The 15,427-nt window shown below is 51.3% G+C and overlaps 1 protein-coding gene across 4 annotated transcripts in view; it reads left to right on the top strand.

The window, feature by feature from the left end:
* OPCML (opioid binding protein/cell adhesion molecule like) overlaps positions 1–15,427 on the top strand; it is a 1,230,378-nt gene that overhangs the window by 293,776 nt on the left and 921,175 nt on the right. The gene's annotated exons all lie outside the window — the stretch shown is intronic.

Genomic DNA, 15,427 nt, shown 5'->3' on the forward strand with positions numbered 1-15,427 from the left:
AGGGAATTCCACCATTTTGCAGAGATGCCTGAACAGAATGTTCCACATGGCATTTTTTCCCCATTTTTAAACAGTGTTATTGAGATACAATTGACACACAGTAAACGATGCATATTCAAACTGAACAAATTGGTAACTTTTGGGGTATGCACAAGATCACCACAATCAATGTGTGAACATAACTGTGCCCCCCAAATGTTTCCTCCTGCCCCTTGGTGATCCCTCCTCACTCCCCCTCCCCCCTCCACCCCCTCAGGAAACCATTAATCTACTTTCTGTTAGATTAGGTTGCATTTTCTAGAGTTTTGTGTAAAAGGAATCATGAAGTATGTACTCTTCCTTGTTTAGCTTTTTTGTTGTTATTGATAATAATTATTCTGAGATTCATTCACGTTATTGTCTCCATTCCTTTGAATTCCATTGTATGGATGTACCACTGTTCATCTATCCATCCACCTATTGATGGACTTTGGGTTGCTTACAGTTTTGGATTTTACAACTAAAGATGCTGTGAACATCTGTGTACAAGTCTTTTTATAGAATATGCTTTTATTTCTCTTGGATAAACACCTAGGAGTAGAACGGCTGCATCATATAGTAGGCATATGTTTAAATTTTTAAATAACCTGCACAGCATTTTTTTATTGAAAAAAAAAATTTACTTCTGAAAAATCAGAAGTAATTTACATTAAATGGTTAAATGTATTATGATACATGCATGTGATAGAAGACTTTTAAAAATGATTATGGATTTGTATTTAACAAAAATATGACCACAGCATAAAAAAGACAGGCTATCGACTTTCATATACATATTTACCAAAATATCAATAGCATTTGTTTTATTTCACTTAATTTTGATAAGATGTTTGTGTGTACTTTCAGATACTATTTATTTATTTATTTATTTATTTATTTATTTAACATCTTTATTGGAGTATAATTGATTTACAATGTTGTGTTAGTTGCTGCTGTATAACAAAGTGAATCAGCTATACGTATACATATATCCCCATATCCCCTCTCTCTTTTTTTTTTAAACATCTTTATTGGAGTATAATTGCTTTACAATGGTGTGTTAGTTTCTGCTTTATAACAAAGTGAATCAACTATACATATACATATATCCCCATATCTCCTCCCTCTTGCGTCTCCCTCCCACCCCTCTAGGTGGTCACAGAGCACGGAGCTGACCTCCCTGTGCTATGCGGCTGCTTCCCACTAGCTAGCTATTTTACATTTGGTAGTGTCAGATACTATTGAATTTGTTTTCATTTTAAGCAAAAAATTTTTGAAACCTTCCCCCCAAACTAATAAGGCTCTTTGAATATTGGAAATGGGAAAGGAAAGTTACATTGGTTCAAGGAATCAAATTGTCATAGGAAGTAGAGACAGTTTTTGGAGTGTGGGAGTTTGTGGAATGGGAAATGAACCATAACCACATTATATTGTTTTTGTTTTTACTTTTTATCGTGAACTATGTACTTTTCCCTGAAAGAGAAGAACACTTTATTTTTTGGTACAGAAGAAAAAAAGGAATGGGTGTTAATAATAGCTTGATTATTTTCAACCCAAATGCCTAAGTAAAGCAACAATTGATGTATAACTTATGCAGATCTATGCAAACAATTATTTAAATTGGAAGAGGAAGGATGGTATATTGAGAATGGCGATATTTGCGGGATTGCTGATGTGTCAGGCAGGCTCCTTGGTACAAGGGCACCGAAATGAGGAATGAAGAACATTTCACTTTGCGAAGACCCAGCTCATTGTGGTCTGTGATCCTGGGGATTTCAAGGTTAACCAAACATAGTGAGAGACATTCATGAGGTGCTTCGTTGTTTCCCAAACACATGATGTACGTTCTCTTGCTTAGCTAGTCCTGTGAAGCCCTGTCAGCAGGCCGGAGAGGAATTTTAATTTAATCCGCATTTCATAAAGGAGGAGGGTCAGGTCCACAGAAGGCAAATAAATTAACAACAAATACTAGGATTGCTCCTTAAAGATGCTTCTAGAGCTTTCATGTGCATCTGCTCATTTAATCCTCACAACAGTCTCAGGAGGAAAGAGGTAAAGGGACAGTTTTCTTCCTCCTCACCCATTTTCCAGGTGGAGAAATTGAGCTAAATTAGACTGAATCACGTGAACAAAGACACAGATGGGGAACTGGTTGATAGCAGACTTAAACTCTAGACTTAAGTCCTACAGCCACCAGTCTTTAGTTTACTCTGCAACCTTGAGCTGTGTAAAATCACATGCTAGCGAACAAGGAGCCAGTGCTTAACTTCTGACTAAAGCGAGTGCTCCTTACCCAACACCACGTGGTCAGGTGACTGTTAGTGCATGCCTTCCTTACTTATCTTTATTCTATTTACTGTGGCAGAAAGTTGAAGAAGTCGATGGGGTGTGTGTGTGTGTGTATGTGTGTGTGTGCTTTGAATGGTGTAGAGCTGGGGATTCTTTCCAAACCCATGGAGTTTGGAGTGCACAGCATGGGGTTGTGAGATGATGTATTGCTCCATTACAGCTCATGACTGCCTGTACTTTGTGACAGTATCTTATGTCATGATGAAGTATGGTGTGTGTGGTTAGAAAAGTGTAGATATGCCAGCTGGCCCTGTGCTTTGATTCAATTATTAACTTCTACCACTCTTATCCTGCTGAAAAGCTTCCTCTTCTATGGCACGTCTCAATAATGCTAACGACTTGCCTCTTCCTCCTTTGGGGGAGCTTCTCCACATTGACACGTTTGAGCCCGATGTTCATTGCCATATTACCTGCTAAGAGTAAAATTACTGGCTTAACATTAAGTGTTTAGCAAAAGTGTCTCATTTGCATTTACTCCTAAGTATTCTTTTTCTATAAGGATAAGACATTTCTATGCTAACATGATAATCCATTTAAATTATTGCACAACAAACTATTACTTCTACTAAGCCAGGACCCGTATGTTCCCCTTTTTTTTGTAAACAAGAGGGCAGATGAATGCCCTTGGAGTTGGTTTTGTCTTTTCAATCACTTGAGACTTGGTTGCACCAGATCTGATTGGACTGAATGTTCCTAGATGGGATTTCCTGGCCTTCTGCCCATGGTTAAGAATGCCTTTGATTTTTGGCATCACTCTCCTTTCAAAAATCTAAAAGGGATTCTTCCAGAAGTTTTAAATTCACTTAATTGTATAGCTGTGTTTATCTGATGGAGAGAAGTCAAGTGAGGGATCAGATATCTAGGACAAAGCCTTGGGTCTTTGAATTCAGTCCTTTGCTCTGCCAAGCTGATAGCATGCTGGATGGTTACGGCATTGTCCTAAAACCTTGTGTCAGATCCACCTGGGCACCCCATTACTGTGTCTGTATCTGCATGTTGAGTTCTCCTAATGAACATCAGGAGTTGTGGATTTCCGAAGATTGCAGACATTATCTGAGTCTTCTCTCTTGTGGTTATGTAAGGACCCTTTGGAGATTACCAGGGCACTGGTGGTTGATTGGGTGGTCTCAGTTTGCCCATTGTTTTGCTTGGCTTTTTTTTTTTTTAATTAATGCCCATCTTTATTTGTGCTCATTCTTTATAAATCATAGGTTGTCTGCAGCCTGAATACGGCCTTAAAACCAACACTAAAAAGAGATGGCAGTAAATAACCAGAAGCAATTGGTGTAGAGTAACAGATGATGAACGGGCTCAATCCCCTGAACCCACTCACTTTTCATCTTTGGAGCCGGAGAGTCACGGCTTGGAGCCCAGAAGATAAAATCTGTTGGTAGAGCTCCTCCTGATCCCAGGACCCCAGGGCTCCACATGGGCACAGCTGCCAGGGCACAGACCTAGCATCCGGATGCAGGGCCATAGGAAAGTTCACAGGAAGTTCGTTTGTTGTGATAGAAATGGGATTGTTACTGGAACGAGTGGGTAAAGAAGAGAAAAAGTCCAGCAAGGAGCTGGGTGGCGCTGTCACACGGAGACTGCATGTTTTGCCCTTCGTGGCCCGCCTCAGAGTGTTAGAGCTGGTCAGGAAGGTCCAGGGGCCTTTTCAGTTCTCTTCTGTCACTGGCTTGGGGGGACCAAAGTGGCTGGGCTGCAGGTCCTTCTACACCGTGGCGCCAGGTTCCCTGCGACCTTAATGGTTGATCCCGTCCGCTTGCTGCCATCCCCCAAATACCCAAATTCTTTTTCCCCCCTCCCGCAGCCCCTCCCCTGCTCTCACTAATCAGTGGACTAGTAAGAACCAGGTGCCTGTAGTGTGAGGATGTTGACGTCAGTTCCCCACTTACAGCAACGTCACAGAAATCAGTGAGCAGCACTGTCCGCCCAGGACCGCCCAGGGGCTTGGCACTAATTCTCACCTGGGCCGGGGAGGGCAGGGGCTGCGGAGACTGCATCTTCCCCTCTTCGCAGCTCGACAGAGAGGCAGGCTGCGGTGCTGCCGAGACACACGCTGAGTCAGGAAACAGGCCCGTTTTCACACCCAAACATCCCCACGCTCTCGTGCTCAGATGCTGGGCTGCTCTCTGCCGGAGAAGTGGCTGATGGGTGCTGAGTCAGGAAACAGAGGTCACCCCCGAAGGGGACCGGCAAGTTCTCTGTGGGTGTTTGTGAGGTGGTGGAGGAATGGCCCTGCATACAAGTTAAAGGAACAGAAAATAACTAGTCTTCGGGTTCTGCAAAGCTCTTTGCACAGAAACAGATGGGATCCGTGCCTTAACTGAACCCTTATTAGATGCTAAATTTGAACCACTGTTAGCTCTGCCACCTTCCCTCAAAAGCACCGCTTTACTCAAAAAGCCCTGACTGTGTTTCTGTGGCTTTTGGCAAAGGTGAATTGAATGAGCCAAGATGTCTGATTTTAATTGTCTTTTTTTTTGTAATGTCAGCTGCTGAAAGAGGAGCCACCTTCTCAAGGAGGCAGCAGCAGACGCGGATGGCGGAGGTTGTTTTTCCTTTCTGTTTACAGAGCGGCGTCCGTGAGATTCTGGGTCTGGAGGAGTCCTCTCCACCCTGAGCCTCCCCCGATGAGCTGATGGTGGGGGGGTGGTGTGCATGTGTAGGGGGAGTGGAGTTGCAGGAAAGAGTAACACACGCGCCATGTCTTTGGATACCTGGAGACCTTGCCTCCTGAATCAGAAAGTGCGTTTTGTGACAGGTGAGGTGGGTGGTGCAGATTCAGCGCTTCCCCCGGGGGGTCTGGCACTGCTCGCTGTGTGTGGGGTGGGAGGTGTGGAGGGCGGACCTTTGAGCGGGTCGTGGCTTTATGCTCACCTCTGGCGTGGGCCGCTCCTACGTGTGGCTGGTGGGAGGCCCCAGCCGTCTCAGTGGATGCTCAGTTGCTCCAGAAACGAAACATTGCAAACAGGAGAGCAGACTTGGTTGTCGCGGATGCCGAGGAGTGGGGTCGGGTCTTCCTCGGGGGTGGGTAGGTTTGTGCCACACGCGCCGGGGCAAGTGACGCCTGCTCTAGAGACGTTTCTGCGTCGTTGGAACCCCGGGTTCCCTGGATCCTCGTCGCCATTAGGCAGGTGTGGTTGTGGAGATGTACGTTTGCCTCCTGGACTCCAGCCCCGGGCTCAGGATGACCTCGGCCTTGGTCCTGACACTTTCTATCCTGTTCTTCAGACACGCTGAGCTCTGTCCTTCCCCACAGGGAAAGGGTGAAAAGTTCAGCCTTAGCTTGGGTCACGCTGCCCTTCTCGAGTCTCTGCTGCTGATGGCGCCTGGTCAGCCCCCTTTGTCCTCAGCGGACGGGGCGGCCTGGGCTCCCTGCCCTCCAGACTCTCCCGGTAGGGTTGGTGTTTGTGGCCTGATTGACACATTTTTCTTCCTGCCAATAATTTGTGAAGCACGAGTTGAGAGTGAAAGGGGGGGGAGGTGACGCATCCCTCTGGCCACTAGCCCGCGTCAGAGGTCAGCCCACTCCACGTTAGAGCCGAAATGAAAGGAAGAGGAGCCATGGCACGTGGAGGGCACTGCTGGCGGCCTGGGATGCTCGCGACCCTTCCCTGCTAACAGAGCCCCGCGTCTGGGGCAGCCGGGGCCCGTCCGGGATCGGCCGCTTCCCTGATTGCCCAGCATCCCTCCGCAGCTGTTCTTGGCCACGTGACCCAGTGCTGGGTGGTGGGATGTCAGCGGACGTTGGTTTCCAAGAAGGCTTTTCCAGCCCCATGAGAGCTCAGTTACCTCTGGCATCACCCTTTCCCTCCTTTTTGCCTTGAGTGTCAGCAGCCATGTGCCGAGCACACACGCTGTGGGCAGGGAGCCGGGAGCCGCGCTCGGACCCCAGAGGCCTCTCTGGGCATCGCAACAGCGGTGACCCCTCCTCCCCCAGGCGCCCGCTCTGTGAGAAGAAGCCCCGCTCGTTCAGCCCACCGTGCCCGACGGTGTTCCTGCCGGTCACAGGTGCTCCCGGGAGCATGGGTGCAACCGAGCCTGAGAGGCTGTGCGGCCCAGGCGGGTCCTGCAGGCTCTGCATCCAGACACGTCCAGCCAGTGCACAGACGTGGTTTCCACGGCTGAGTGTGCCTGTGTGCATGTGTGTGTCTGTGTGTGCACGCGTGTGTATGCGCGTGAGCGAGAGAGGCGTAGGGGAGGGGAGAGGGAGGGACAGACGGGTGGGGGAAGAAGCATGACCATGAAGAAGAAGAAGAAAGCTTCAAATCCTGGGAATATCTACCCAAACCACGTATTTGGAAAAGATGCAGCTTAAGAGTAGGAGCCAGAGTAACTTAGTCTCAATTCTGTTGACTGCATTTAAGGCTCACACGGCTCCCCTACCAGCCATTTTCTCCTTTCAGGAGGCCTCATCCACTTTAGCGAAACGTATTCACTCCACAAAATTCAGAGTCGTCCCTCACCACCCCGTGTTATTCTAAGGATTGGGGGAGCAAAGGCAAAAGGAGGACGACAGCTCGCATCGTATGAGTGCCCGTGTATTTTGCAGTGTTTAACTGTTGTTGACTATATTCTATTTATGCTTAAAATAATATTATGAAATAAGTTGTTCTTTAAACAGCATTTTACAGATGGAAAAACTGAGGCTTAGTTTGAGGTTAAGTAACTTCCCCGAGAGCGCACGACTCATCGCTGTTGGAGCTGGTGTTGGCAGCCACGTCTAAGTCCAGAGTTACTTGCTTTCTGCTAACTGAGCTATTAATGTCTGCTTTCTAGGTGTCCCCAGTCTAATGGGTCAGGGAGGGATAGGAAGCGTATTCAAGAAGGGCACGGCTTCGGAGTCACAGGGACCAGGGCTGGACGCCCAGCTCCACCACTGGTTGGCTGTGTGCACGAGCACAGCTTGGCCTGAGCTTCTTTTCTGGGAAGTGGGTATATGAACATCTACTTCACTGGCTGGAATTTAGCAGATGCTCCACGTGATAGCTGGTGGTACAGGGTGTGTGTGTGTGCGTGTGAAACAGACCTTTAAATGACTGAAATGAAATGTGATAGCCATATTATTGGCATTTATAAAGCACTGCTATTTACGCATAGAAGTGGGCACTGAATAACTGAGGGAAATCAATAACATGATGGAAGAGTGGCCACGTGAGCTGGGACGACCGGCCCTCACTAGTCAGAATCAGGAGAAGCGGGACGGCGGGCCCTCTGGGCAGGCGTTTGTGCACCTGGAGAAGTGATGCAGCACAGGTGTTAGAGCCTCGGGCACCGGGAGACCTGGGTGTGGCCCGAGGAATGGGGAGGGGGTGGTGAGATGAGAAAGTGTGCTTGGGGTCGGCCTGTGAAGGTTCTTGGGTTTGTATTAAAGCAACAGAGACAGTGAGGCAGCCGTCAGCTCTTCCTCAGGGGGAAGCGGAGAGCCTTCTGTTTGCCCCAGAACACAGCTTCCAGGAGCCAGTGGGCTCTGGTGGGGTAGGGGGGCGACCGGAAGCCACAGCGTTGCGACTCCACATGGCAAGGGCGATTCTGTTCCCTCCTCCTCTGCCACCTGCCACAGCTCCCTCCACAGCTCGGCTGCTTGGGGTGCAGCTTTTCCAAGCAAGAGCGAGAACGCACCTGGGTAGGAAGCGTGAGCCTCTGCTTCTCCCCGTCACAGTAACATCTCTTAGGGAGGAAAGAGCTCTGACGGGCTCCTCTATTGCAGTGGTAGCCAAGGGCCTTGCTTTCAAGAGCTATTAGAGAAGCAGAGAGAAGAAGAGCCAAAAATCCATGTGTGGAAGGTGGGCAGGACGACAGACCTTCTCCTAGAAGGAGAATTTACCCTGAACCAGGTGAGCCCGGGCGCGTGGGCGCCTTACTGAGAGGACTCCCCGGAATGCCACAACCCCGCCCGACGCTCGGCCCTTCCTGCTGGTTTGGGGTGTCTCTTTTCCATGATCCTATTTTGTTCAGCCCAAGGAGCCTCCTGCAGCAGGTGTGAGGAAGGCTCTCTCGCCCTGTCTGGCAGGAGCTGAGTGGAGCCCTGCTCACGGGCACGGCTGGGAGCCCCGTGTCTCTCGGGTCCCCTTCAGTCCTCGTTCAGCCACGAGAGAGCCATGACTTGCCGCTTTCCCCACAGGCCACTTGCCCAGCCTCGTCTCTGCCCGAGCGGTCCTTCCCGGGGCAGCGTTTGCCGGCTCTTGGGATGCCCAGCTGGCCTCGGGCAGCGTCCTCAGCTTTTCCCCGAGGAATCAAGCTGCCACATGGCAACTCAGCCTCGTGTGAGGACAGAGGGCAAGCTGCCACGTGACGGCTCAGCCCCGCGTGGGGACAGAGGGCAAGCTGCCACGTGACGGCTCAGCCCCGCGTGAGGACGGAGGGCAAGCTGCTTTCTCTCTGTCCTCTTCCAAGCATCCTCGGAGCTCGGGCCCTGTGCTGGCACCACGGGCACTCTCACGTCTCCCTGATAGGAAATGGCTTTGTCGCGTGCAGCCCGGCTTGGGGGCCGGGGAGGGGAGTGAGGGGAGGCCTTGGGGAGGGGGGATGAAGCCTCGGGCCCTCAGTCTTCACGCTGTCGGGCCCTGCAGGAGTCTGGAAACATTCTCTTGGTATCCTGTCATCTTGGCCTGCTTTGCTTCTCGGCTCGGGCTGCCTCGCCTAAGGCAGGGTTAACACGTGCGGCTAATATCGTATCCGCCCAGGACGTCTCCCATCCCGGTCCCTGCAGCCAGCACGCGCTCTTCGGCCCCACGGCTGCTGTTACGTTTGTCCCCGTCAGGGGAGGTGGCGTCTTCCCCCGCGACTGTGGCCGCTAGAGAAGCTTCTGCTTTTCTGAGTGAACGACCCTGTCTGGGGGGCATCTCGGGAGGGTTCGCATCCCCCGAGTGTGAGCCTCCCTTGGCGTGATAGTGCGGGCTCCGCGGGGAGGTGGGGGCACCCAGCGTTCCCCCTGGGGGACAGGCCGTTTCTCCCAGCCGTGGGGGCATGGCTGTGGGCAACACGGCCGCGTCGCAAAGCAGCTGCTCGGCTCGCTGAGCCCAGCACGCACACCACAGGGCCTTTCTCACCACCATCAGTGTCTTCGTTCAGAATCCCTTGTAACTAACTGTGCCTTTTTCCAGAAAGCCTGTTCGATGGGCTCTATCCCTCAGGGGGATAACTGTGGACACTGGGAGGAAGGTGCACTTGGGAGGGAGTAGATGATCCAAGTTCAAGGCTCCGTTCCCCGGCCCCCCTCCCATGACCCCGCCTGTTGAGGCTGCGTGTGAACACGCCGTTGACCTGTCCCGACGGGCCTTGAGCAGACAGTGCCCGACCCCCCAGCGGCTTCCCTGCCCTGAGAGCATCTTTGGGTTATTGTAGGAGCCGCGTGTTTCCCTCAAGAGCTGGGGCCCGGCCTCCTCCTGCTTTGCCATCTCCTGTGTTGAACATGCTGTTCTTGTGTTGGATTCCCGTCAGCAGCGGCGAGAGGTTTGCAGGAGGAATACAGCGTGCCTGTCAGCCTTCTACCACAGCGGTGCCATCAGAGCCCGCGCCGGGTGCGGGCTGCAAGGTCAGCCGGACGAGGGGGCGGCTCTCCAGGCGTCTGGCTGGGTGACCGGGAGTGATGTCCCCCCGCAGGGAGGACTGCCCACTTCGATCCGGGGTGCAGGGGCACCGAGCGCCTGGTGGATCCCAGTCTGACACCCTCGTGTGCACAGCGTGTGCGCGGTTTTCTGTAGATCACACTCACATGTAGACTGACTCCTGAAGTGTGTGTCCACTCTTCTCTGGTCACAACCAGGACGGGGCAGGGGACTGGCTCTGGGCTCCTTCCCCCCACCCCGTCCCCAAGTCCTCGGCGCCTCATTCGGCAGGGGTCCTGCCTGAGGGCCCAGCATGGTGACCGCAGCCTCGCGGTGCCCTCTGGGCTCTCGTCTGCCTGCCTGTGCAGGAGCTGGGACACGTCACCCTTGTTGCCGGTGGGCCAGTCACCTCTGCCGATGGGCGTCACCCTGGAAGGGCTGTTCCTCTGAGTCACTGTCACCCGGGCATCCTGCCCTGTCTGGGTCAGGAAACTCCCAGCGTTTCAGGCTGACATAAGACCGTCTGTCTGGGGCAGATGCTGGGCGCTGACAGCCTGGTGGCCCAAATGGTTGGAGGCTGCAGGCTCCAGCCCCTATGATAAGCAGAGGCCATGGAAGCATCCTCTGAAGCCGGGGACCCGGGCAGCAGTGTGAATGGAACTCGACCAACCAGGGCAGAAAAGGAGAGTGAGGGGGTAGCAGTCTGCAGTTGGACGTGTAAGGTTTTAAGGCCACTGTTGTTCGAGCACTTCCTGTGTCACAGACGCTGGAGCAAAGCACTGGACCTGCAGAGTAGCCCTTCGAGCCGGGCTGTTCTGATCCCCGTTCTGCCGAGAAGGAATGGGAGCGCAGAGGTGTTCAGTTCTGGCCAAGCTAGATAAGAGCCGTAGCTGATACTTGCACCCAGGAGCGTCTGAGTGCAGTGTTCAGGGCGCTGAACATTCCCCTAATGCAGCATGTGGGTAGCACAGACATAACAACTAACAGGAACGAAAAGGCATTGGTAGACTGACGTTGTTGATCAGAATTCAGCATCACAGGTTGCCTGCCTTCCTTCCTTCCTCCCTCCCCATCAACACGTATTAAGAGCCTCCTATTTGTGTGCTTTCCACAATGGCCGTCAAAATCATGTGCTCCCAGGTGCTGAGGCCCTTTTCTCGCGCTCACGGCATCAAGGCTGCCTTGGCCTCTGTCTGCGTTTATCCTCATTCCCAGGCCCTTGCTCTGTGGGCCTCCTGGAAAGGCTTCTCTGCCTTGCAGTGAAGTCTGGTTGTGCAGGCACCTCATGGTGTGCCGTAACGGTGTGGGTAGAATGACACTATCCGGCCCCAGGTCGCTGTCACGGAAAGAGAGCAGGTTACGGAGTTGATCACATACACAATCAAATCTCAGCTCTGCTGCTTCCTCACCATGTGCTTTCAAGAGCTCTATTTACCTTCTTTGAGATTCAGTTTCCTGGTATTGATAATCCATCCTGATGGGTAATTAAATAAGAAAATAGATGTTAAGTTTCTGGCAGAGTCCCTGGTATATTATGGGTGTGAATAAATGTTGATTCCCATCTTTCATTTCCTGTAATTGGATTCTAAGCTCCTCGGGTTCATTGCTTATAGTTCAAGCACACAATTTTACATGTCGAGGTCACATAGGGTTGTGGGCCAAATAGATACAGAAATGAGAAAATAAATAAAAAGTGAGCAAATGAAAGATTTTTCAAGGAAGAAGCCTCTGAGATATCCCCCTGGTTATCATTCTCAAAGTTTCATTTATTGGCAGGTAATTATTAAGCAACTACTCAAGGACTGAGGATAAAAAGATGAGTGAAATATAGTCCAGGCAATGAAGGGGCTTCAGTGGAGGAGACATTATTCAGGAGCCCCCATCGATGGTACAAATGCGTGAACAAGCTCGAGCATCTGAGCCGCCTGGGCCTGACCTTGGCTGCTTGAGATGCTTGGGATGCAGTCTGGGGAACTTACTTAACATACCTGAGCCTTTGTATTCTCCTCTGCAAGATGGACGTGGGACGTTAATTACTCTACTTCATGGGATCTTTGCAAGAATTAAGTGAGAAGTGCCCAGCAGAGAGCCTGACCCATAGCAGATGCTAGATAAACGGTCGCTGATACGGCGATGTCCCAGATATAGTCATCAGTACTGTGTCGGGGGGACCTGACTTCCAAGAAGATGTTGCTCACCGTGTGGAGCCCTAACGGATGGGAACAGTTATGAAAGAGAATGGAAGCCTTTCCCGACGGCCGGAGTATCAGGCATGAGTCCACAGGCACAGGCGTCGAGCTTGGCTTGAGAAGGAAGTGAGGAGGTGGTGGGAGGGTGATGAAAGTCTGGATCACAGAGGAATTTAAATGTCAAGCAAAGGCATTTGGAAGTTACTTATTTACCTTAGAGGAAAGAGCAAGTAAATAAGAATTTTAATATGGGAGAAATGTGATCAGAACTGTGTTGGGCCCTTAGTTTACTAAGGTCCCTTTTCCAATTCCTCTGGTGCTTCCCCGACAATTCAGAATAAACCCCACTGTTCTTGCCATGGCCCACCAGTCCCCTCCTCACATCATCTCCCCATCCTGTCTCCCTGGTCCCCCTGGCACTGGCCTCCATGTTGTTCAGGAGCCTGTCAAGCACTGGGGCCTTTGCCCCACTGTCCCCTCCGTGTGGGCTGCTTTCCTATCAGGCTTCTGGATGGCACTTTCTTCCCTCCACCCAGGTCTCTGCTCAGAGGTCAGTGAAGCAGGAAAACCTTTCCCGACCACCTGTCTATATAGCGTGGCCCCTCGAGAGCCCTGATCACCAGCTCACATGCACTTGTGTCTTACCTTGTTGTTGCTTCCATCACCTGGAATATAAGCTACTTGGGAGCAGAAAGCCTCTCTTTGTTTCTTCCCAGCACCCAGATCAGGGCCCAGCACAGAAAGATGCTCCATAGATACCTGTCGAATGAGTGAATCATCTAGATCATGATGAATAATATGAGGATCTTCCAGCAGCACAGAGGAGAGAAGAAGAGGCCCTAACACGGCAGCAGTGGGAGTGAAGATTGGTCAGCGTTTCGGCCTCTCATGCATTAAGCTCTGTTCTTGCGTATCTCGTCAAAGCCCCGCAGAGAGTGCTGAGAAGACAAGACAAACGGGGTCCCTGCCTGACTCCCCAGGGGAGGTGGGCCAACAGACCAGGTGATCACCAGACAGAACAATGAGAGGTCTGCAGGATTTCGGGTGCGGTGGAGGGCAGATTAACCTGATAAGCATTTTCATCCATTCGTTCATCATTCAGTTCATCAGTTGGGAAATGAAGGAGAAGGAAAAGGAAAACCCCTTTCCACCTGAGCCTCCTGTGAAGGTGGCGGTGCTGTTATGTGAGATGAGGAGATGAGCGTGATCTGCAGAGAGGCTGGGGAAGAGGGAGGCCTTGTGTAGGAGTCCAGGGTGTGTGGCGGGCGGGCGCAGGGGAGAAGTAGCGGCAGGTGCGCTTTTCCCCCGAGGGCTGGCAGGGAATCGAGGGAGAGTGAGTGCAAGGCTGCTTACTGGGGAGGTTGTGGTTTAGTTCTGATTTGTGTTGGTTGTTATTCTGGGGGGGATTTGGGCATATTCGTAATCTGGCAGGAAAGGGGTGGAAAAAAGATTCCAAAGAGTCACTAGATTTGATGGAAGATCACGGAGGAGACAGGGCGTTGTGGGGCTAATGTTTGTTAATGTTTATTAAGGAGGAACGTTTATCCCCCCAAAAGGAGGAGGAACATTCCTTCTCAGACTCAACACAGGACATGATTTAAGTGGTGGGCACGTCTTCATTTAAGAAAGAAAGCTCCGGGCCCTTGTAAGATCTTCTCAGTTTGCTTTTTGTCAAAGAACAGCAGATGGGATTTGAGAAGTTTAGATTTGAAGAGAAATTGGGAGATGGTCTCTGAGGGGTGGTGTCCGTGAGGTGAGCATGGGCCATGAGTCTGCACCGCAGGAAAGGCCCCCCACCTGCCACGCGCCCTTCTTAAAAGAGCTCAGGCGCACCATCCGCTTACCAGCCCAGCGTCTGCCGTGGACTGTCCGTACGTTATTTCTGTGAATTCTCCCTACGTCCTACAGGTGGACGAAGAAGCCCTAGAGACGTCGAGTAACGTGAGCAGAGTTGGGTGGCTACTGAGAAGGAGGATGAGTGCAGAGCCCACATCACAGCCCACGTCAGGGCTTCGGACTCCTCCGCCTCCCCTCTCCCCTAAGGGACCCACCTTGCAGAGCCCACATCACAGCCCACGTCAGGGCTTCGGACTCCTCCGCTTCCGCTCTCCCCTAAGGGACCCACCTTGCAGAGCCCACATCACAGCCCACGTCAGGGCTTCGGACTCCTCCGCTTCCCCTCTCCCCTAAGGGACCCACCTTGCAGAGCCCACATCACAGCCCACGTCAGGGCTTCGGACTTCTCCGCTTCCCCTCTCCCCTAAGGGACCCACCTGAGGCGGTGGTCTCCTAGCCACGACCTTGTCCAGAGGAGCGTGTAGGTTGTTACAATTTAGTGATTATTCAGAGTCACCAAGTCTGCACTGGTTCCAGGAGCTCTGCAAGGAGTGGCCGTGAGTTTATGTCCATTTCTTAGGGCAAACTGTCGAACGACAATTCCAGTAGATAACCCGAATGTCTCAGTGTATCTCTGTATGGCCGTAGCGTGTCCTTTGTTTTGAGTGGAATTGGCCCCTGGTCTAGCTTTGATAGAACCAGCTCCTAAGATGACAAGGAAGTTTGTTGATTCTTTCTACAGGAGGCCCTTTAAGATGAACTGACTGTCAGCCAAGCCTGGCCAGCCGACTGTTTGCATGGGTATTTGTTTAAAAAAGAAAAAATCTGAACCTGACCTGAATGAGACCTTGAGGTTTCAGAATTAATACATGTCCTGTTTCTGCCACACCTGTGACACTGTGAAGTTGTAACCACAAACAAAACCTGGACAGGTTCCATGGCAGCCGTGACTTTAATTAAAGCTATTTGGAGGGCTGAAGGCTAATTTAAACGTGATTGCCAGGGGGGTTTGTTAAGTCTAAAAGTGCTAGTTTGACAATTAATGATAGTGAAGGGCCTAATTGGCTTGAGTTAAAATAGCCGGGGAAGGTAAGCCGATGTCCCCTCTGTCCACATGGGGACGGTCACTGGAAAAGCCCCCAAGGTCCTCCTCACGTGGTCGGAGCAGGAGAGAGCGAGCTAGCCCTGGGTGTGGACAGGCAACAGTGTGGCGTCCTTCCGGTCCATCTCTCGCGTTTACACGTGCTGTGGAAGCTGCTGCAGCACAACTGGTTGCTGACGTTCGGAAATTCAGTGCTTAGAGCGCGAACCGTGGAGCGCAACCGGGAGACACAAACACCCTTCCTCCTGTGCTGGGCTGTCAGTTCTGTGTCCTAACCCCAGCATTCAGAGGTGTCCAGTCATACTTCTTAATGAAAGAAACTTAATGGTGGTGAAGTCAGACATATGACACAGTTTTTTGTGTTTTTTTAATTT

Source organism: Balaenoptera physalus (assembly GCF_965194825.1).
Source record: "Balaenoptera physalus genome assembly, chromosome: 10".
Lineage (NCBI taxonomy): Eukaryota > Metazoa > Chordata > Mammalia > Artiodactyla > Balaenopteridae > Balaenoptera > Balaenoptera physalus.